Below are 24,730 nucleotides of genomic sequence, written 5' to 3'. Positions count from 1 at the left end.
GTCACAGTTGCCATAAAGGGCAGAAAGCTTCGGAATGGACGCTGTGGACACAGACTCAACTGCCAGAGGCCTCTGCTTCACTTTTCCTTAAGTAAATTCAACTGACATCAGAAGAAAGAGGTGGGGGATATGTAGCTCTATGGTGGTATTTTATTTGTACTGAAATGTGATTTTATTTGTATGTTAATAAATAAAGTTGCTTGGGGGTCAGAGCTAATAGCAAGCCATAGCAGAGCTGGGCGTTCGTGGTGCACGCCTTTAATCCCAGCACTTGGTAGAAGAGCTAGGTAGATCTCTGTGTGTTCAAAGATACAGCCAGCATTGGATACACACGCCTTTGATCTCAATACCATAAAAGACCTGGAGGGCTGTACTTACAGGCAGTGACGAGGCAGTCATGTGGTTGGTTTTACAACCAATGAGAAGGCAGAACAGAAAGACCATATAAAGACAAACACACAGGAAGTAGGTCTCTTTCAGAGAGGTCTCTTGGCTAAAGAGGTTAGCTGCAGCAGGCGGTAAGGCTTTTAGCTCTGATCTCTTGGCTTTCTTCTTTGCATTGGTTCTGTGTTTCTTATTTAATAAGACGGTTGGTTACATCTACACAGCTCTTCCTTTTTTCTTTATAATTACTACATTCATGCATAATTGGATCATACCTTTATTAAGGTATCAATATACAAGGAGCTAAACTGCATGGGATTTACATAAATCATCTCTCAGGTTTGGGCATATGCAAGCATCTATGATATCATTAACACCACGGAATAGGTAGAGCTACCTCTCCCAATGTATCTTTTGTCCCATTTTTGTGTATTTGAGTGGTGAGGAGATGTTTGTTTTTTTTAAGAACATTTAATATGAAACCTGTCCCTTAACAAGATTTGAAAGTCAGGCATGGTGGTTCACGCCTTTAATCCCAGCACTCAGGAAGCAGAGGCAGGTAGATCTCTGTGAGTTTAAGGGCAGCCTGGTCTCCAAAGCGAGTTCCAGGACAACCAGGGATGTTACACAGAGAAATCCTGTCTTGAAAAACCAAAAAACAACAACAAAAGACCAAAAAAAAAATATTTGAAGTGAACAAAACCATACTTGCTTTATCTAAGCACCGTTGTATAGCAGCACTTCAGAACTTAGCGATCTGGTGTGCTTAAAACTCGGCCACCATTTCTCCTATCCCCTGACCTGGGGAAACACTGCTGTATGTTCTACTTCTACGAGTTTATTTTTAATACCATATGTAAGTGGAATTATGCAGTATTTATCTTTGTGAAAAAGGGGGTTTTTTTTTGTTTGTTTGTTTGTTTGTTTGTTTAAAATGTTTAGTAAAATAACCTCCAGGTTTCACAACAACCATGTTTCCAGGAATGCCAAAGTTTCTTATAAGGCTGATTAGTATGTTTAACACATCTTTTTTTATTCATCTTTTGATCAGCACTCAGGTTGTATACAGGTCTTAAATATAAATAATAATAATAAACAAGAGATTATATGTATACTTGAGATCCTAATTCCAATGTTTTGGATACAAACTCACAAGAAAAATCACAATAGAAGTTCCATGTTTACTTGAGGAAACTCCATACTATTTTCTATACCACAGTGCTATTTAATATTTGCATTTGTGAGGTCCAGGGTTTTGACTTTTCTATATCCTCACCAACACTTGTCTCTTATTTCTTCATTTTATTTTTATTATAGCCTTATAGATACAAGGTTGTATTTCCTTAGAGTTTTAGTTTGTGTTTTCCTGATGACCAGTGGGTTTGTTTATTTTTTATGTGTTTTGAGTCATTTGCATGTTTTCTTTGGAGAAATCTATTAGCAAATCCTTGGTCCATTATTTAACCAGACTCTCGAATTACAGGTGTTTTTTGGAAATTAATTTATTATCAGATCGACACCGGGTTTGTGAACACTTTCCTCTACATTGTCTTCTAAAGTTTACTGTTCCAGCAAGTCTTATATTTAAAACTAAGTCATTAATATACTTTGAGTTAATATTATAGAAGAGGTAAACTTGGGTCCATGGCCTGGTCACATGTATATTTCCAACTTTCCAAACATCACTTGACCAAGAAAGTATATATGTTCAGTTATGTGTTCTTAAAATCCTTTTCAGAAATTGACTGACTGTATGTTTGTCTTCATACCAATACTTTTTTTAAATGTTTTATTTATTTTGCATCCTGACCACAGTTTCCATTCCCTCCTCTCCTCCTACCTCCCCTCTGCATCCCCATCCACTCCTCCTCCATTTCTGTTGAGAAAAGGGCAAGCCTCCCATGGATATCAACAAAACACGGCATATCAAGTAGCAGTAAGACTAAGTACCTCCCCTTGAATTAGGGTGGGGCAAGACAACCCAGCATGAGAAATAGTGTCCCAAAAGCCAGCCAAAGCATAGGGACAGCCCCAGCTCCCATTGGTGGGAGTCCCACAAATAGACCAAGCTACTCAACTGTCACATATTGTAGAGGCCTTGGGTCAGTCCCATGCTGGCCCATGGTTGTCGATTCATACTCTTATGAGCCCCTATGAGCCCAGGTTAGTTGATGCTGTGAGTTTTCTTGTGATGTCCTTGACCCCTCTGACCTGTACAATCCTTCCTCCCTCTTTTCAGCAGGATTCCCCGAGCTCAGTCTAATGTTTATTTGGCTATGGGTCTCTGCATCTGTTTCCATCAGTTACTGGATGAAGCCTCACAGATGATAATTGGGGTACGCACCAATCAATGAGTATAGCATAATATCATTAGACATCATTATGTTGACATTTTTTATCTCCAATAGTGTTTGGTTTTATCCTGGGGCTCTGGGCCATCCAGCCTCTGGGTCCTGGCCCTCCAGGCAGTGTCAGGGATGGGCTCACTCTAGTGGTATGGGACTCAGGCTGGACCAGTCTTTGGTTGGTCACTCCCACAATATCAGTGCTGTTCTTACACCCAGAGCATCCCTTAGGTAGAAAAGAGAGTAGGTTGAAGGTTATGTGGCTGGGTTGATGCCCCAATCCCTTCATTGGAAGTCTTGCCTCGTCACAGGAGATGGCCAGTTCAAGTTACATATCCGCTATTGCCAGGAGTCCTAGCTAGGGTCAACTTTATAGATTCCTGGAAGTTTTCCTTGTACCAGGATTCTACCTGACCTCTAGATGCCCACCTTTCCAGTCATCTCTTTCAGTACTCTTTCCCCTCCATCCACTGCCCAACCTGATCCCTCATATTTCCACGCCCACCCACTCCCTGCCCACCCACGAGATATCTTCTTTTTTCCCTTCCCAGGGAGATCCAAACATCCTTTCTTGATACCTCCTTGTTACTTAGCCTCTCTGGGTCTGTGGATTGTAGCATGGTTATTTTTTACTTTATAGCTAATATTTACTTATAAGTGAGTACATACCATATTTGTCTTTCTGAGGCTGAGTTCCCTCACTTGGGATGATCTTTTCTAGTTCCATCCATTTGCCCACAAATTTCATGATGTCCCTGTTTTTAAAAGCTGAGCAATACTCCATTGTGTAAATGTACCACATTTTCTTTATTCATTCTTCAGTTGAGGGGTGTATAGGCTGTTTCTAGGTTCTAGCTACTACAAATAAATTTCTATGCACATAGTTGAGCAAGTATCCTTGTGGTATGATGGAGCATCCTTTCAGTATGTGGCCAAGAGTGGTAATGCTGGGTTTTAAGGTAGATTGATTCCTAATTTTCTAAAATAATAATGATAATAATAATAATAAACAAAAAACTCATCTTGATTTCCAAAATGATTGTACACATTTGCACTCCCACCAGCAATGGAGGAGTATTCCCCTTGCTCCACATCCTCTCCAGCAGGAGCTGTCACTTGTGTTTTTAATCTTATCCATTCTGACAGGTGTAAGATAGAATCTCAGAGTTGTTTTGATTTGCATTTTCCTGATGGCTAAGGATGTTGAACATATCTTTAAGTGTTTTTCAGCTATTTGAGATTCTTCTATTGAGAATATTCTGTTTAGATATGTACCCCCGTATTTTAATTGGATTATTTAGTTTTTTGATGTCTACTTTCTTGAGTGTATTTTGGAAATCAGCCTTCTGTTAGATGTGGGGTTGGTGAAGATATTTTCCCACTTTGTAGGCTGATTTTTTGTCCTATTGATGGTGTTCTTTGCCTTACAGAAGATTTTCAGTTTCATGAGGTCCCCTTTAATTGTTGATATTAGTGTCTGGGCTACTGGTATTCTATTCAAGAAGTGATCTCTTCCAATGCATTCAGTGCTATTTCCCACTTTCTCTTCCATCACATTAAAAGTAACTGGATTTATGTTGAGGTCTTTTATCAACTTGGACTTGAGTTTTATGCAGAGTGACAAGTATAGACCTATTTACATTCTTCTACATGCCAACATACAGTTATGCCAGCACCATTTGTTGGAGATGCCTTCTTTTTTCCATTGTATAATTTTGGTTTCTTTGTCAAAAACATGGTGTTCATAGGTGTGTGGATTTATGTATGAATTTTCTATTTAATTCCATTGATCTACTTGTTATTTTTATGTCAATATCATGCAATTTTTTATTACTATAACTCTGTAGTACAGCTTGAAATTAGGGATGGTGATACCTCTGGCATTTATTGTATGGTACAGAATTGTACTGGGCCTTTTTTCCCCCATAACAAGTTGAGTATTTTCTTTCAAGATCTTTAAAGAGTTGTGTTAGTTTTAATGAGGATTGCATTGAATCTGTAGATTGCTTTTGGTAAGTTGACCATTTTTACTGTGTTAATCATACCTATCCATGAGCATGGGAGATCTTTCCATCTTCTGATATCTTCTCCAATTTCTTTGTTCAAAGACTTGAAGTTCTTGTCATACAGGTCTTTAACTTGCTTGGTTATAGTTACCTTAAGATATTTTATATTATTTGTTACTATTGTTATTGAAGGTTGTTGTTTCCCTAATTTCTTTATCAATTGTATATAAGAGGGATACTGATTTTTGTTTCTTTAGTTAATCTTGTATCCAGACACTTCACTGAAGGTGACTATCAGCTAAAAGAGTTCTCTGATACTTTGACTTCTTTCCAATATGTATCCCCTTAATCTCCTTTAGTTGTCTTCTTGCTCTAGCTAGAACTTCAAGTACTATATTAAATACATATGGAGAAAGTGGATAGCCTTGTCTTGTACTTGATTTTAGTAGAATTGTTTTGAGTTTCTCTCCTTTAATTTAATGTTGACTGTCAGCTTGCTGTATATTGCTTTTATTATGTTTAGGTATGTTCTTTGCATCCCTAATATTTCCAAGACTTGTATCATGAAGGGGTATTGGATTTTGTCAAAGGCTCTTTCAACATCTAATGAGATGATCATGTATTTTTTGTTTGGTTTTGTTTCTCTTTCAGTTTGTTTATATAGTGGATTACATAGGTAGAATTTTTATGTTGAACCATACCTGCATCTCTAGGATGAAGCCTACTTGATCATGGTGGATGATTTTTCTTTCTGTGTTCTTGAATTTGGTTTGCCAGTATTTTGTTGAGTATTTTTGCATCAGTGTTCATGAGGGAAATTGGTCTATAATTCCCTTTCTTCGCTGAAATTTTGTGTGGTTTAGGTATCAGGGTGACTGTGGCCTTGTAAAAAGAATTTAGCCATATTCCTTCTGTTTCTATTTTGTGGAATAATATTAGGAGTATTGGTATTAGCTCTTCTTTGAAAGTCTGGTAGAATTCTGCATTAAAACCATCTTCCCTTGCCAGGCGGTGGTGGTGCACGCCTTTAATCCCAGCACTCGGGAGGTAGAGCCAGGCAGATCTCTGTGAGTTTGAGGCCAGCCTGGGCTACCAAGTGAGCTCCAGGAAAGGCGCAAAGCTACGCAGAGAAACCCTGTCTCGAAAAAATAAAATAAAATAAAATAAATAAATAAATAAAAATAAAAATAAAACCATCTTCCCTGGGCTTTTTTTTTTGGGGGGGGGGAGGCTTTTAGTCACTACTTCTATTTCCTTAGGAACTATAGGTCTATTTAAATTATTTATCTGGTCTTAATTTAATTTTGTCATACCAATATTTTACCTTCTGTAACTTCATAATACATTTTGAAATAAGAATGTATAATGCCTCTACTTTCCTTAAAAGTATTTGTATTGATAACACTTTGGCTATTTCTGGTTCCTTTGTAGATAGATCCATGTGAATTTTAGTCACATGACCTTTAATGCTTTTCCTGCTGATATCAAATTCAAACAGATTATCACCATAACTGGAATCCCATCCACTTCCAGCTTTAAACTTAATAAAGAATTTAAAGCTGACTTTTCTCCACTTTCAAAGTCCCATTCTTTAATTAACTGAAAAAATAGCATACAGTCTGAAATTCAGTTTTTATATTATGCTGAAGTTCTCACATTAGTTGTTTATTTTTCATCAACTTCATAGTAGTGTGTTTACCGGAAAAATAAAATGCTCTTATTTGAAAAGTGTAGAGTAATGGGGTTTGCAAGGCTTACATAGATCAGTGTAACTAGTGCAACTATGGAGCAATGAAGCTTTTCATTACCCCTAATGATTCCCTAATGCTTTTCTCCTCCACCCTCAACCTCACCCCAAGCAAGAACAGATCTGACTGTTATCTATATACATTAATTTTATCTCTTCCAGAACAGCATGTAAATGGAATCATTATATACTTAGGTGTTTTGTGCTGACACTTCATTGAGCTTAATGTCATTGAGACTCATTTGTGTTATCTATTATCAATAATTCATGTCTTCTATGTGCTGGGCAGTTTTTTATGCATGGATATTACAGTTTATCAAATCACCTGGTAAGAGACATTTGGGTTGTTTGTAGTTCAGGGGACTATGAATAAATTTCTCTGGGAATTTTTATATAACTTCTTACATAAGCATTTGTTCTCAGACTGCTTTATAAGTAGAACTTCTAAATTATCTGATGAAATTTGTATAACTTTCTAAGAAACTGCTTACATGGTTCTCCAAAGTGTCTGCAACGTTATATTCCCACTAGCAATGCACACAATATCCAATAGCTTTCTTTCTTAAACAGAACTTGGTGATTATCTTTAGGAATTTATATGTTTAATGCTTGCCATTTTTGTGGGAATTAGTTCTTATTACTGTTTTATTTTTTATTCCTTGATAAGTTGGTAAACATCTTTTTAAGTATGCATTGGCTATTTTTATTATCTTTGGTAAAGTGTCTTATAGTGTTGTCTTCTAAACATGGACAGTAAAAGATCTGTTTTCTTGATAGAAATCTTTGGTCAGATATTTGTATTGGTAACACTGTCTTCCTATTTGTGACTTTTCTTTTATGTCATTATTTTATTTTATTTTTCTTCGGGGCAAGGTTTGCCTTTTAATCTTCTCAATAGCTTGTAGTATTGAAGCAAATATTGGCCTGGACATTTGAGACAGTAAAGATGACTTTCTTTAAGAGTATTATTATATATATGACAGAAAATGAAATATAATCTGAAGGCATCCCTGCTGAAAGCAAGATTTTTTAAAGCTAATGAGAAAACCACAAGCCATCTGTGTTTGCTAATTGGTCTTATCCTAGTGAAAAGTAAGTGTTCTCATACATTTGGGACAAGAGGTGGTTTTGCAGTGAAGTCAGACCCCCATGCCACCCCTACTCCAAGGCAGAGAATGGCAAGCATGTGGCTACCACCTTAATGATCACACTTGGAAGAGCTGAATCCCAGGTCCTTAAGACTGCCCTCCAGTAAAACTGAAATGGGTGTTTTTAAAAGAGTTTTCGTCCCAAAGGTAGAGAATTTGGATGGAAAAGAGGAAGTATAAAAAACGATGAAACATAATCCTCATTTATGAAAGTCTCAAAAAATTGATTTAGTTTTTAAAAGAATTTGACAGAAAATGCAATCCAATGTAAATGCTCTACAGAAAGGGAAGGGAGGCCACCACCTGCAGACCTTTCGGAATTCAGTCAGGGTCAGGGAGAAAGGTTAGGAGCTGGGGAGGAAGAAGCCCCTGGGAAGTTTCAAGCTGAGGAAAGCATTAAAGCCCCTCTCTTGGTTATCAAAAGGCAGAGTTGTTTGATTTTCATGAATTCAAAGTTATCAATAATAATTCTTCATGCATTCTGTGTTGTCAAATACACAGAAACAAAAAAAAAACTTTATCCTATAGCATTTACAGTTAAAACTTTTCATAGCTGGACGGTGGTGGTGCACACCTTTAATCCCAGTACTTGGGAAGCAGAGTCAGACAGATCTCTGTGAGTTCGAGGCCACCCTAGGCTACAGAGTGAGTTCCAGGAAAGGTGGAAAGCTACAGAGAGAAACCCTGTCTTGAAAAACAACAACTACAACAACAAAAAACTTTTTGTATTTCTCTCTAATCCATTTGTAGTTTTTTTTATTAATTACATGAATAAAAGTTAAATTACATGGCTTTCCTAATGTGTCTAGGTGATTTATTAAAAAATACCTTTCAATTATACTTTTTAACAATAGATCAATTGTCCACATACTTTCTACTATTTCCATCATTACTCTGTTCCATTAATAATAAGAAGCTATTTCAGTTGCCATAACCTTAAATATACTAAATTTGTTTCATACGTAAATGAAGTCATCTACTGTAGGTGTACCAATGTTTTTCCTATCCTTAAAAGCATGCTATTGTTATATTATATTTCTGGTATTTCATCATAAATTGATTGACTTCTACAAATAAAAAAAAACTGATTCTTGAAACTTTTTTTAAAGATTTATTTATTTTTATGTGTATGTGTGCTTTGCCTGTATGTGTATATGTACATGTACTACATGCATGCCTGATGACCTTGGAGGTCAGAAGAGGGTGTCAGATCCCCTGGGACTCAAGTTATAGATGGTTGTGATCAGTCATATGGGGCTGAGAATAGAATCTGAGTCCTCTGGAAGGTAGTCTGTTCTTTTAACCAGTGAGCCATCACTCCAGACCCCAACTGTTAGAAATTTTATTAGGATGAAATTGAATCTACAAAATTAGAGGCAAATTGATATCTTATAAAATTTTAATTTTCCAATCTAAGAGCTTGGTATGTCTTTCCATTTACTTCTGCCTCCTTTAACTTCTCTCAGCAAAGCTTAATAAATTCTGATTTATGTTATTTGTTATTGAATTTTCTTCAATTATGGTTATAATTTTCCAATTGTTTTTCATTAACATATGCTACTATAGTTAGACCTTCATAATGGCCACTGTGGGTTAAATAGTATCTTTTAAAAAAAACCTGTTTTAACCCACAACTGTGGAAGGTGACTTACTTGAAATGGGAGCTTTTACAGATAAAATCAATAGGAACTTGTCCTGGATTTCAGAGGGGCCTTGAATATAAAACCTGGTGTTCTATAAGGAAACAAGGACAAAGATGCTCATAGTCCATGAGAAGACAGAGATTGAAAGTAATGTGATGCCTAAGGCCAATGACTCTTACAGGAGCAAGGAAAGACTGTTCCCTAAAGTCACAGAAGGTCACTCTATTAGGCTTTCATTGATTAAAACAACAATAAAATGATTAAAAATTCAAATGAATGTCTCACCTGCTACCTGGGCATGATTTTGCATGTAGTCCATCTTGGCATGTGCACTACTTATGAGTTTATTGCTTCCTACCTCCTCCAAATCCACATCTGTTTGTCATACATTTTAAATAAAACTGGGGCTTATCAACATTTCTCTTTTGTCAACTGCATAATTCTGGGCTTTATCAATAGTAAGTGCTAAGGTGAGAGGTGGCAGCTTCCTTTCCTAGTTCTCAGTGTTTTTTCTCCTTCCTGCTCAGTGGCATGCTGAAGGTTCAAAGATGCTTACTCTCCAGCCAGTTTCTTTGACACAAGGTCAACTTGCTGTACTTCAGCTTCATCCTTGTATGTCATCAAGGACCTCTACACCCAGCACCCCCTATCCCCATGTTTCCCACAGGGTCTGAAGTGCACTCTTGTGGTGGAAGAGGACAGCTCCCAAAACCAACAGCTCTCTGTTTTCAATTTGACCATGCTTCCTTGGCCCTAGAGCCAGTAACCACTCACTCTCTTAGAGTCCTATACTACACATTTTAGAAGTTATCTACTTTGACAAACTAATGATTGCTTGTATAAAATATTGGCTACATAATAGAGTGACATTTTATAGCATTGAATAAAAACTGTAAACAGAATTGTATAAGAATGCCATATAATACCTTATAGTAGAAGCTATAAAATGAAGAGAAATGTATTTCAAATAAATAAAATCAGAATTTACTACTAGAAGAAAGATTTATATTTGGCAGATGAAAGACATTTCCCCCAAGTAAAAGTAATAATAAAGAAACACAAAAAACTGAGAAGTGAAAATGACAAGTGAAATTAGTATAAAAAATTCTAGTTTCAAATAAATGATATAAAAGGTCACCATTTACCCAAAGCAACAATGACCACAATATCTGGTGAGATCTTAGGGTAAAAACAGGTGTAATGTATGATGGGACTAGCAAAGGAGATGGGAGGAGGCAGGCTGGGAACACAGGGTTGGGAACTTGTTACATCTGTGCTATGGTGCTGCTTGAAGATAATGTCATTAATTTTTAAAAGGCACATCAGTATGTGTAATAGAGCATAGCTACATCCAAATTTGAGCACAAATACTTTGTATGGGTCCATTCTTAATAGAAAAAAAAAGAAATTCAACTTTCCCTCACATATGAAACAGGTGAACAAATGATAGGTTGCTGCTTAACAATGAGGAAGAACCAAGTTTTGATACATGCAATGGAATGCATGAATCACAAGTTTACTAACTTAAGTGAAATAACACACTCAACAAAATCACACCATGTACCTTTACAAAATATTCTGCAAAGGGCAAAATGACAGAGATGGCAAACAGATTAGTGGTTGCCAGGGCTACGAGTCAGAAGAGGGATGTTAGCATCATTGGAGGTTTTAGAGGTGATAGGACTAGCCTATATTTTTATTATGGTGAAGGTGGTTATATATCTGAGTGTACTTACCAAAACTCACAAAACCACCCACTAAAAACTGTGAATCTTAATGTATGAGGTATAAAACTGTACCTTATTTTAACATGATAAAAAGTTAATTTCCTTTTTTATATGAAGTAGAGTTGAAAACAATATTTAAAAAATTAAGACAGGTTTAAGTATGAGTGTTAGAAGAAAAAGAGGCACTTAGAAGAAAGTTTTGTTGAGAATATTTTTAAAAACAGCCACAGCAGATGTTCAGTCATACCTTTTAAAGCAGATTAATATTAAATTCTATGTACATAGTTTATGACATAAAACTTAAGACTTCCATTAATCATTTGTTTGCCAGTGCAGTTCCAAGACATGCTTAGAAGAAAACATTGTCTACCACAACGTCATCTCAACCCATATGGCAAGAAAAATGTACCTTATACCCAGGGTGGCTGTGTTAGAGCAAGCATCCATGTACATGATCAGCAATGCCTCAGAAGAAAGAACATCATTTCAGAATCTTTGGTGAGTTTAACCCCAAATTCACTGCAACCTGTGATCCATCAAGAACTCGAATGGAAAACAATATTTATGGTAGGCATCTCCAAACATGAGGCATCTATTCTCTCCTCTAGGAGTTTTAAAATTTATCACTGAGTTAAAGTGGGCTATCCAAGGGTGCAGTCTGCCTATACAACAACACTGTGGCCTCTACAAATTGATGAGATTGAATTGCTTTTAGAGACCTATAGGTTACACAGGTGATAAGAAAAAACATCAATGAAGCTCAGTGTTTTGTCAAGAGCATTGCTCACTTTGGCACACAGTGTCTTCTTTCTCGACATAATATACAGTGTGCCTCCCTGGTCAACATTTATGACCAGAAAGCAAGACTGACCTTATTGTTATATATTTTTCATTCAGTGCTAGAGATATTAAAGACAAGCCTAGCTCAGCATCAGCCACGGTGTGCTTAGGGTTAAAGAGAAGGCATTTCTGACCCTGGTCATGCATGGGCCGCCCTACTGCAAGTCACTTCATTTGCTTCCTTTGCTCTCACACATCACATTTGCCTGACTCTCATTAACTCAAGCAATTATGCTGCTTTATACTATACCACTTCAGAAAACCTGAAGTATAAATAAATTCAAAGTCCACACATCTGTGGACCAGTGATTTGTTTCACTGTGAGCTAAATGCAGCAAAAGTGAACCTTGTGCTCTAGCTGTGCAGTTAAATGTTAAGAAGACAGGAAAGAATGCAAGGGACAGCTGCTTTTGGATATACTTTAATATCTCTCTAGAGAATTGCTAAGAAATTCATCAACTTCTAATAAATACAGGTATTTCCATTAAAGTCTTTCTGTTCCTCCAGAGTAAAGCCAACTTGGTGTTTATTCTTTCTGTCAAAAGTAGAAATAGAAAATCACTGATATATGATAAGTCAGTGAAAGAAAATAAAGTTGAAGGATATCATGGAACACACAGGGAACAGTTTAGTAACTTTTCTATAAGTTTGAAATTTTCTGTAAGGCAACACTAACTTAGTATAAACACATATACAAAAACCAGATAGATGGGAAAGTTGTGTCTTCTCATTGACATTTCTTTTCTAATAGCATATCTCTGAATACAGATAGACATTATGAACATACAGCATGCTATACCCCTTGTGGCCAGCAGGACTAAAACAAACAAAACACATTGTATCAGTATTATCCCATGTTTTGTACATCTTTGTATGTAATGTATGCAATGTCATAACAATGCTAAGATTTGCTCTCCAACTTATGTTTTAGTTAGTCTGAAAGCTCTCTTGGATTTTATTAGTGACAGCATCATTAAGTAATTTCATTTGATTAAAAATTGTAGCAAACCTTCCATTCTAAATAAGCCAAAACAAGTATCAGTAATCTAAACAATCATAATAAAGTATTTTTCTTAACACATTTCATACCACTCACAAGTTTTCTTGTGTTTTGCATGTCAAGGCACACTTAAAGAATTGTTTGACATCCTTAGCCATCAGGGAAATGCAAATCAAAACGACTCTATTTTACACCTGTCAGAATGGCTAAGATCAAAAATACTAATGACATCTTATGTTGGAGAGGATATGAAGTAAGGGGAACACTCCTCCACTGCAAACTTGTGGGAATGCAAACTTGTATAGCCACTTTGGAAAATACTATGGTTGTTTCTCAGAACATTGGGAATCAATCTATCTCAAGACCAAGCTATACCCAAAGGATGCTCAAGCATACCACAAGGATACTTGCTGAATTATGTTCATAGGAGTGTTATTTGTAATAGCCAGAGCCTGAAAACAACCTAGATGACCCTCAATTGAAGAATGGATAAGAAAAATGTGGTACATTTACACAATGGAGTATTACTCAGTTGTTAAAAAAACAAAAACACAAAACAAAGAAAAAAACAATGACATCATGTAATTTGCTGGCAAATAGATGGAACTAGAAAAATTCATTCTGAGTGAGATAATCCAGACCTAGAAAGACAAACATGGCATGTATTCACTCATAATTGGATATTATCTGTAAAGTAAAGGATAACCAGGCTACAATCCAGAGCACCAGAGAAGCTAGGTAATAAAGAGGGCCCAAAGAGGGATGCATGGATTTCCCTGGGAAGGGAAATAGAAGAGATCTCCTGTGTTAACACTGGAGGGGAGATGGGAACATGAAGGACTGGGTTGGCTGGGTTGGATGTGGCAGAGAGGGGGAGTAATGAAAGAGATGTCTTGATGGGGGCTGATTTTGGGGTCAGAGAGATACCAGGGAAACTCCCAAGAATCCACCAATAACACTGACTGTGTCTACAACATGAAGATACACACTGCTGGAGGAAAGAAACTGCTCTTCAGTCTTTGGACCCTATTCTAGCACAGGGCACCATATTTACCAGGATAATTATTACAATGTTACATCTACTGATGAATTCCTGCTACAGAACAAAATTAGAGTCTGTGGGACTAGTAGGGAGAGCAGAGGTTATCACCAAATCTGAAAATGAAAACATCAAGAATGAAGAAAGGTGACATAATATTTTCCAGAAAAGGAAAATATAGTCTTCTCCTAGCATGGAAAGACAATCAGGTTGTCCCAATGATATCAATGATCCATGACACTTCTATCTCAACAACAGGAAAAAAAAAAATAGGGAGAGAATATTGTAACCCTATCACATCATGGCCAACATGAAAGGCATTGACCGTGAGGATCAGTTCCTGTCCATTCAAAGGAAAATGATGAAATGGACAAAAATGTAATGCTGTACCTTATAAATCTTGGACTTTTCAGTTCATTTGGAGTGTACCTCTTCAGTTCACGAGCAAAAATGAAAAATGAACAGTTTCTGCTATCGATGGTGAGAGACTGGATAACAGAGGACAATAATGAAGGTCTCCGGAACCAGAAACAAATCTGTCTAGCCCTTCCCCTGGGGCTGCAAGATGAGCACCTCATAATGATCCATCCAAAGGGTTGTCAGGGGATGCGAAGCAGCATGAACCTTCGTTATTCCAGTGTGTGGAAAGAAAACATTTCCTGAGAGCCTGCATGGTTTGTGCCGCCCAAGGGAAGAGGAGTGAATCTAGGTACTTATGTAAATTTTGTTTGGTCCCTCTTCATAGTGAAAAACGTTCTATGCAGTACCACATATTTAAAAAAAGAACCAATAGCTGAGGAGCCCCCATGGAACTGGATCATGTCCTCTGGATAAGTGAGACAGTTGATTAGCTTGAACTATTTAGGAGACCCCCAGGCAGTGGGACCAGGACCTGTCCTTAGTGCATGAGCTGGCTTTTTGGAGCCTGGGGCCTATGCTGAGACATTTTGCTCAACCTTGGTGTAGGGAGGAGGGGACCGGACCTGCCTCAGCTGAATCTACCAGGCTGAGCTGAATCCCCAGGGGAGACCTTGCCTCGGAGGAGGAGGGAATGGGGGGTGAATTGGGGGGGGGGGATGTGGTGGGTGGGAGGAGGGAGAACAGGGGAATCTGTGGCTAATTATGTAAAATTAAGTTAATTATAAAATAAAAATCTTTTTAAAAAGATAGAATATACAAAGAGTGGGGGGAAAAAAAGAATTACTAGGGCCGGACAGCAGTGGCGGACACCTTTAATCCCAGCACTCAGGAAGCAGAGGCAGGCGGATCTCTGTGAGTTCAAGGCCAGCCTGGTCTATAGAGCAAGAGCCAGGACAGGCACCAAAACTACACAGAGAAACCCTGTCTCAGAAAAAAAAAAAAAAGTACTAGAAACTTTAATTGTTTAATTAGGTCTTTAATTGTTTGTTTTTGTAAATAAAAATGTTACAATTATTGAAAACAACACCTAAAGTGTATTATGATCTGTAATTATGATGATTTAAATAACATGCAATTTGCCCCAAAACGTGTGGTTCCTGGCATATGTCTTAAAGATTTCTATGTGGTACCAAATGTGTTAATTTAGTCTAGAAAAATTCTTTCTTACTACTTTTGTACATGTGATTTTTATTTTTTTCATGAAGAGAACCCATCTTAATTATATATGCTATGTAAGCATGGTGTATGTATGTGTGGTGTATGTGCACATGTGTGTGCATGTGCTTGTGAGTCCATGTGAGTGGGACAGAAGGGGATGCTGAATGCCCTGCTATATCCTTTCCCACCTTATTCCTTTGGGACAGAGTCTCTCCCTAAACGTGGAGTTGAGCTGACAGTCAGGAAGGCCCTGCAAGCTTCCTGTCTGCACCTCCCACAGCACCAGGGTTGCAGGTGCATGTGTGGCCCTGAGTTCTGGGATCTGAATGTAGGCTTTTGTGTTTGTGTTCCTATAGCAAACACTTTAAGACTCTCAGCCCCAAACCCATGAAACACAGTATCTAACAAAACTTATTATTGCAAAACACACTACAAACCATATACCAACATCCAATTTTACCTATATCATTGACCCTTGACCCACAAGTGGCATTTGAACTCTGACATCATAAACAGCTCCTGCTGGTATCCTATTATTTTTTTCCAGAATATTTGTGTAGATTCTTAACAGTTGATTTGTGAATCCATAGATGGACTCCTTTACACCTTTAAAGTTATTTGAATCTTAAAGAGGATGCAATAAACTCATACTACATCAGAGCCATACTATCTCAGATTTAATTTTATTATATTCAGGAAAACAAATATTAGTGGAGAGTCTTAAGACTTCTTTTTTTAAAATGTGGGGAGGAGATTGTTGGTGTAGATGTGAATGTGTATTTATACACAGCACACGCATGTATGTGAAACAAAGAAAAGCCATGTGTAAAACATCTGTTACAATAAATTGGTTTATTTTCAAAGAGAGAGAAAGTAACTTTTGAAGTACTAATGCAACTTAAAAGAATTCACACATTAGAACTGAAATGGAGAGAAAAGATAACTTTAGTTTTTCATTCTTCATTTCTGAAAGCCTAGCACAGAGCTATGTTTTCACAGTCCTATAGATCCTAGATATGATAAAGCCCTTCATCTGTAATTTGAGAAATGGTATTTACCAGATTAATGAAATGCATTTTATCACAAAACTTCTTTTTTATATTTTCAGCAATGCATAACCTTACCCTTCCCCATAAAGGCTTCCTTCTACCCAGAACACTCTGACAGCCAGCCAAAAGGACACAATGGGCTGCCTGACTGATTATACCCTGAGAATATTTATGTAACTTGTGATGGCAGCAAAATACTTAAAATAGGATACAGAAGATAAAGTAATGGAAGGCAGCCTGCCTTAAGCCACGTGTAATCCTTGGCATCTCCTAAATCATAGGGTAAGATTAGTCAGTGATAAAAATTCTTCAGCCGTTGGCAGCTGTCTGAAGACTGCATTATCCTCTTAAGTGAACTGTCAAATTTAGAAACTTTATGGCTTGACCTATCAAATATATTATTTTTAAGTCCTTCACCATTTAATAAACATTACTGACCACTATTATGGTTTTATTTTATGTTTATTGTTCTTAGTTCAGTTACATGCCAGACAGGTACTCATGGTAAATGGTTAATTGAAAGCAACATTAAATGATAGGTTCACCATCTCAAGCCAAAGTTCAAGCAAGCAATGCCCCTCTCCCATTCTTCTGCCTTTTGAATGGCTCCAATTTCAAATGTGAAAAGAACATGCTTTCCTTTTGGAAAAAATAAAGCAATTTCTGACTTCTTAAGAATTGTCTCAATTTTTAGCTTTAAAGAAACAAGGAATTCTCCTTGTTTATCTGTATATTAAGACTATATTACCGAAGAAACCTCATGCAACATGAAACTTTCTTTAATTTTACATTTAGATGAACAGGAAAGGTCCACATCCGTAGTCAGAGAGCACAGAGCATCTGTGCAAATGCATCATTGCAACACCCATTTCAGCACAGCTTTGGTCCTCATCAGGACCCCAGCACTGAAACATTGACTTGCTACCTTCTGTGTAGCCTGTCCTTTTATTGCAGAGTAATGCACAGGCACTAATCTTAAGTCAGAAGTCAATTCTGCTATCATGAATCTTCTGGAAGTCTCCTTCCAGATCCCAATTGGTGCTTTTCATTAAGTTTCCTCCAAGATGTACGACAAAGTGGAGAGCGTTGCTCACTAGCAAATGTAATAATCCTGGAATGTGACACTGTAAATCTACCATAGGTAAAACTGTACAGAAACTCTCCCTCTTCATTTTTATTTCTAATGTGTGGTCCACAGCCTAACAAAGATACTATGCTGTAGACATAAAGAAAAGGCACATAATGAAAGTTCTCAGAAGCATAACTAAAGTTTAAAATGTTAACAGCAGTTCAAATACAAAACTCGCCACAACAGAGCTGACATTTTCTCCCCAAAAGCCTGAAGTATCAGACTGTTAGTGTCAATCCTCAAAAAACATGCACAGAAGATACAGGTTCACCCAAAAGTCAGCAGCATGGCTAAAAAAAGAAAATTATGGCCACAGCTGGAGAAGAGTTAGAGAGAAAAAGCCTATTTCTGCTTTGAATTTTGTTCAGAATTGTGCTTTGGCTTAGCAGATAAGGAATGAAAATAGTAACAAGCCAATTTAAGTCTCTCAGTAATAATTGCTAAATGTTTTATAGACCCAATGATATTTTGCTCAATTTAAACCATATCTTAATATAACACTTAAAATATGTTTAAATTTTTCTTTATATTTGAAATTTTTATACCCACATACACACAATAAATATGATCATATCTATTACCATTTTCCCTCCAACTCTCCCCATATTCTCCCATCATACCTCCTCCTTGTAACATGCCTATAATAAAAACTAACCTACTACGTCTAGTTAGTGTCGACTATACATGCATGGGTGTGGCATCATCCTTTAGGGCATGAGAAACCTACCAGCTGCCATATCCTCAATAAAGAACAATCCTCCTCCAGAAACTGCCCACTGCCAATAGCTGCTCGGTATGTGTTGGACCTAGAGATCATCTACCCATCTATGCCAGGATTTGGTAACCACAGCTGCTGTGCCTTCACGACTGTGACAGCCATATCTTCCGTATCGGAAGACAGCATTTCACAGTGCTCCTTCCCATTTCTGACTCTTACGTTTTTTTCACTTCATTATTCCGATGTTCCCTGAGACTTTGTGAGGCAGAGTAGTTAATAAAGGTACCCTGTTTAGTGCTAGTACCCATTCTCAACTCTTTGACTAATTATTCACCTCCCTATTGACTGCTTTTCACTGCAAAAGGAAGTTTCTCTGACCAAGGCTGAGAGCAGCCTGGCTCTGTGGGTACAAACATAATGTTTGAAGAAGAGTTGACAGCATGACCATTTCACAAAATAACCATACCAGGTTCCACACAGGATCTCATGACCTCACAGCCATGGGCTTTTGCCCAGAACCAAGTATGATATCTCCTCCTGTGAAGTAGCCCTAAAATCCAGTCAGTAAGTAGTTTCTCCATGACAGTTGCATGACTATTAAGCCATCAAGCACATTTGGCCTGGAAGCAGCACGTCATCTTAGACTTCAGACAGAGAAAATCTAAACAGTAAATGACACTGACATTAGAGAAATGCTCATATATTGTAAAGGGTCTTGTTTAACTTTCCCTATCAACCACATTGTATTCACTTATCCACCACATAATTTAAAATAAAAAACTATAACAGAGTTGAGACTAAGGGGAAATATAACAGTTAATAATTAAGATGAGCAGTATTTGAGAGAGCCAGAGATCTGAGTGCTGTTGATTAAGACATTTATTTTAGCAAGAAAACTTTACCCACTGTGTGAGATGAAAGAGTAGTGAAGTCTAAAAGAAGAGACCTGAAAAATTGGATCCATCGAATAAGAAAAGAGCCCGAGGAAGAAATCTATTGATAGCGATTGACTCCTCATCTGTCAGTAAGTCTAAAGCCATTATAAGTCAGTCACCAAGGCCCGTGATGTGGAGGAGAAAAGTTCAATAGAGAAAGAGGTGGAACAAGATCAACTGGAATCTGCAAAGACAAAGTTAAATCAATGAGACACTGAAATATGTCTGATTGAACACGTCCAACTGTCACCATGACCTGCAAGTAAAGCTACCCTGCCCCCACATCACAGAACTGCAGCTCTCCTGGCTGGGACTCAGAAACTAAAAGGCAATCTACACAAACCAACAAGTTCATGTGGTCTTCCTTCTGTGATACACTGTGGCATAAATTAGGTAACAAAAGGATGGAAGAAGGAATGGGAAAAAATGTATATATGTGATTAAATTCATATCAAAATAAGACATTAGGGTATGGGCTACACATCAAGGGTACCACCAACTACTGCTACCAGCACTGAGGCACAACCACTGTGGCTACCTTGCTGATCAGCATTAACTGTCTGTCCAAGTGAATAGCCATCACCAAAGTGTGTAAGAGAAATGTGGACTTCTGATACTCACCCAGAGAAAATGATTCCCCAACGCTCGCGCCTTGGGGGACAAGATACAAGCTATTGTTACACAAGAGCCCTGGGAGTGTGCGGCGGAACCCAGTGCAGCACTTGTTGGGAACACAGCCCTACTACTCACAGGGGTGTGAATCTTCCCTATCACTTCATTCCTTGAGGTGTAGAAGAACCTATCTCTGAGAAAGTTCAATTCCTATCTCACTAGGGGCCATGCTGTAACTTGTGGGAAGAGGGAGAGCAGGAGGGCTCTGAATGGTTAATTCTGACAGAAAATAATCTAAACTCACAGAAATCCCTCGTTTACAGGGAACACTGACTTAACTTGTCTAAAGTATCCAGATTAGCAGTCCACCCGGCACATGTGGAGACTGATGTAAATGATAACACAAGAGGAGAGAGAGACAATATCACCCCAGTGAGGAAGGAAAGCTGACTAAAAGCAAAATAATACCTTCTATTTTGTGCTATTGTTTATTTTATTAAACACTTTAGCTATGTTTCTATATTTTTAATTTTTGATTATTGAATTTTTACTTCAATAGTTAAGCTATTGTATTGTAAACTTTCATCTGACCATCGAGTCCATTTCTTTTCTGCACCTATAAAGTTATTTCTTTTCTAGATTTCTACATTTACCATAGTTTCCACTGCCTCTTACATCTCCAGTTGTATAGTTTCCTTCTCATACATCTCTGCCCCTTCTTTCCACCTTCCCCATTCCTTCTTCAATTTTATATTTAAATATCAATGTCTTAGCTCTTAAAAATGTTAAAAGTACACTTTCCCCATTCAAAATCTCAACACAACTCTCTCAGAGACTTATCAGGACAGTGCATTTCACAGGTATTAATGTTGAAACTGCTGGGATGAATCGTTGGGGCAGACGGCACAAAATGGCCTCTAAATAGTAGTAGAAAACATAAGTCTCGAAAACACAATCCTCCAAGTGGACTCATAAAACAAAACAAAGGTGAGAAACTGTAAGACATTTCTATCTCCACAGATGCACAGAACACAATGCAACCTGTCATAACATGGTCACAAACACAAAATAGAAACTTAAGACACTAAGGTGGCTGAAGTTTTAGAGAAAGAATACAGAGTCCTACTTTTAAAAAGGATAAATAATCATATAGAGGACTCAAAAGGAGATGGGGGAGATAAGACATCAATTCAGGACCTAGACTAGAAAGTTATCAAACTGAATATAATGATCAATAACTTAGAGAAGAAATGAAAAACTTGGAGGAAAACTTCAGTGAGGAAATTGAGACAATAAAAAATAACCAAATAGAAATTTTGAAAATGAACATAGTGGGTCCACACTCTGCTCTTATTCAGTATGGTGCTCAAAGTCATACCGAGAACAAGATAAGAAAAATGTATAAAAGGTACAGATACAAGAAAAAAGAAGAGCTCAAATCATCCCTATTTGTAGACAGCATGGTTTTATACTTTATATGGACACCACCAGAAAACTTTTAACTCTGATAAGCATTTTCAGTAACACAAAAATCAGTAGCTTTTATACATACCAATAACAAACTTGCTGAGAAAGAAATTGGGGAAAATATCTCATCCTAATAGCTCCAAAAAATTACCTAGGAATATCCCTAAACAAGGAGGTAAGAAGATCTCTACAAAGAAAAGCTTCAATACAATAAAAAGAAACTGAAGAGGACACTAGACATTAAATGAACTCCTGTGCTCCTGAACTGGCAGAATCAATGCTGGGACTGAGGGGTCACAATGGCACGTAAGTGTCAGTTACAAGACCACTTTCCAATAATTTTGCTAAAACACTGTCTTAAATTTACTATTCTGCTAAAACATGAATAGATTCCTTTGAAGGATGCTAAGATTGTTAGAATAAAATGCTGGCTGTGTTAAGGTTTTTCTTCAAGGGAATCAGGTCTCACATTCATGTAAGGGACTCTGGGTCTAGAAACCAACTCGTGTTTGGCAATTGAGAGGACATAACTTCATTGTGATGATTCAAATAAGATTGTTGTTCTAAGACCTAGAGATGTCTACTTAAAACGAAGTATGGCTACAAAGGGCTGAATAAATATTTGAGTCTTACATATCCCATAATGATCAAGGATCTCTTTTTACAGGTCAAAATCTGATGACTGCTTGCTTTGCCCCACTGTCCAGTAAGAGAAATACATTCATCTTATTTCTGTCAATTAACTGACGCCTTTGGTCCCTGCAACCCTGGGATCATGTCATCCCTTCCTCTGAATTCAAGATCGTCCAATTTGATGGCAGCTTTACAGCTTACAACCCTGACCTGTAAGGAAGAACCTCCAGGCCTCTGTAAGATTCAGGACTCATTTATAACATTTCTTACAGCTTCAGTGAGGGAGTGTTCTCATTTCCTATAACTTTGGGGAAAAGAGTTTCTAGTCCCTTCTGGGAGATAAAGTTCAGTATTGCACACACAAATTTTACATCACAAATCTACCCTTACATTCAATCTCCCTTAGCCATCAGATACTGTCTTTTTCTACTGAACGTCTAAGATTTCTGCTTCAGTTACTGTACATCATTTGAGGAACAAGTTTTAGTAAACAGACTAAATAAACTCAGAGGCATTCTAGCTGATATAGTAGAGCATAAGATCCAGAATCTCTGCTCAGTCCAATTACATCAAGCACAACCTAGTATTTCACTTTCCCTACACTGTTCCAATTATTTTAAGGATCCATTTCTATAGATTGTGCTCCAAGATTCTGTCAATATAAATTGAAAAAAAAATACACCTATCTTACAATGTACAGGACAGTTTTACATGTTGTATTTACTACCTGGCCTGCATGGATAGCTCATGGATTTTAGTCTAGTTATATATCTGAAAAATAGTAGATGGAGATGGATACCAAGTAACCATGTAGTTACTTGTGAGGCTTTTCCCTTAGAATGGGTTTGATAGTCTTCAGATACAAGGAGACTAAGTCCAGAGATAATAAGGAAGTGCTTACTCTGACAGACAGTCAACAAAGCTTTTAAAGTCCAATGCCCCAAGCTCTGTCAGGGTCTTTCTACAAGGGCCATATCAATTGGTTTTAGTTTCTACTATGTCTAAATCTATGGGACACTTTCAACCCATGAAACTCTGCAAGGCTATAAACTTGTTTTGCTTTAAAAAAATGACTTTAGGACTTAGAAATACGTTTCAGAAATCTACTAACCTTGTGAGTTCAGTAGAAAAGTTTATTAGGGGGCAGCCAAAGAAGGATTCTAGACCATTCCTTGCATCCTGAGACTTGAAGTCATAATATTCATATATTTACTTTTTCTGTGCATTTTGAAATAGCTGTGCAAAAGGATTATACCCAGTGTTACAACAAGGGTAGCAAGATTTTTTCAATGATAGCAAGAATTTGGCCACCCAAATCCTTGTTTTCTTCATGGACACTTATTATAATTATCCAAAGATGATCATTAGACTTATTATACTGTGATATATGCCAGGCTGCATGGACTGCCAGTATATCTCTTACCATTGGAAACTCTCTTATTGATGCTTCTAAATTTCATAAGATCACAAACTAACTTCAAGATTATCCAAACACAGAGGTTCTATACTCCAAGTTCTGTTCCTATAGAAGAAAAAAAACAAAACAAACAAATAATCCTGCTTTTGGTTCCATTGTATATAAATTAAAGCAAAACATCCTGCATTTGTTTTTAATTCATTTGGAATACTCTATATAACTGGCAAGGTAAAAGGTTAATAAATTCAAAGCATAAACTTTTAAAATTCAAAATTATAGATACAAAACACATTCCTAGAGCCTACCAAATCCTATTCAAATAAACAAAATATAAACAGTCCTCAAAATCCTCCATTGTTCTTTATATTTGTGTTTCAATATTAGAAAACACAAAAAATTAACAGCGTTTTTAATATATTAAATGTTAGTGTTACTAATTAGGCTGGGTGCCTAGAATACATCCTAAAAAGAAAAGGAAAAATGTCTACACTAAGTTTATTAGGGAAAGCAATTTCAACAAGGGTAATGCATTTGATTAAGCAGAGCATATGGTCTAGAATGCAATTAATACAAGCCCTGTGTTATAATTCTTGCCTAAATATGTGTGGCAAAACATCTTTGTTCACAATGTCCTGTTACAGTAAGATGCATTTGTGAGCCTAGAAAAGACAGTGATTGGGATCTTTATGCCTGTTGAGTGGAAAGAGGTCTCCACACATTCCTTTCTCTCAAGCTTTTTGGGACAATCTGTTGTGGAGGAAGACAACAGAAAAATAATCCTGTCTAAGACTGCTCTTCAATTGATTAGCTGACACTTAATAATTGGATAATCATAGAGCATTAGAAGGTAAGTAGAGGTCCTAAACACCTCTACATTCAAAAACAACATTTAAATTATTTACATTGAAAAAAGAGCTGAATCTGTTTATCTAAAAGATGTCTTCCTTAGCATCACAGACATTACTAGAATCCCACTTGCCTCTCCAAGTATCGTTTTCTGAATACCAAGCAAATGTTGGCAGGCCCTGCAAAGTGTACTCTTTCTAGGTATAGATCAATGAAATAGTGCAATACACTCAATGAGACTTGGTTCCTTAGAATTGCTATCTTTAAATGCACTGCATTTTCTAATAAATGAATGTTATAGTGAGTTAATCATGTCTGGTAAGTCAACTCCTTTCTACAAGGTATGAATCTTATGTATCATTTTTGTTTATAAGTGTAAACCTTACCTTAGTCTACACACACAGACAGAAATAATAATAATAAATTCAAAAAAGTCCATCATACTAGTGGATTCTAAAAGGTATTCC

The 24,730-nt window shown here is 37.1% G+C and overlaps 1 long non-coding RNA gene across 1 annotated transcript; it reads left to right on the top strand.

The window, feature by feature from the left end:
- Nucleotides 1–23,692, top strand: LOC121828246 (uncharacterized). The gene is made up of 3 exons (XR_006070730.2): nt 1–120; nt 11,332–11,498; nt 22,035–23,692. It is a non-coding gene; the product is annotated as an uncharacterized LOC121828246 (long non-coding RNA).
- Nucleotides 23,693–24,730: the final 1,038 nt, after the last annotated feature.

This window comes from Peromyscus maniculatus, chromosome 3 (assembly GCF_049852395.1).
Source record: "Peromyscus maniculatus bairdii isolate BWxNUB_F1_BW_parent chromosome 3, HU_Pman_BW_mat_3.1, whole genome shotgun sequence".
Lineage (NCBI taxonomy): Eukaryota > Metazoa > Chordata > Mammalia > Rodentia > Cricetidae > Peromyscus > Peromyscus maniculatus.
Note: the sequence above shows the minus strand (reverse complement) of the source record. Positions and strands in the feature narration are given on the sequence as shown.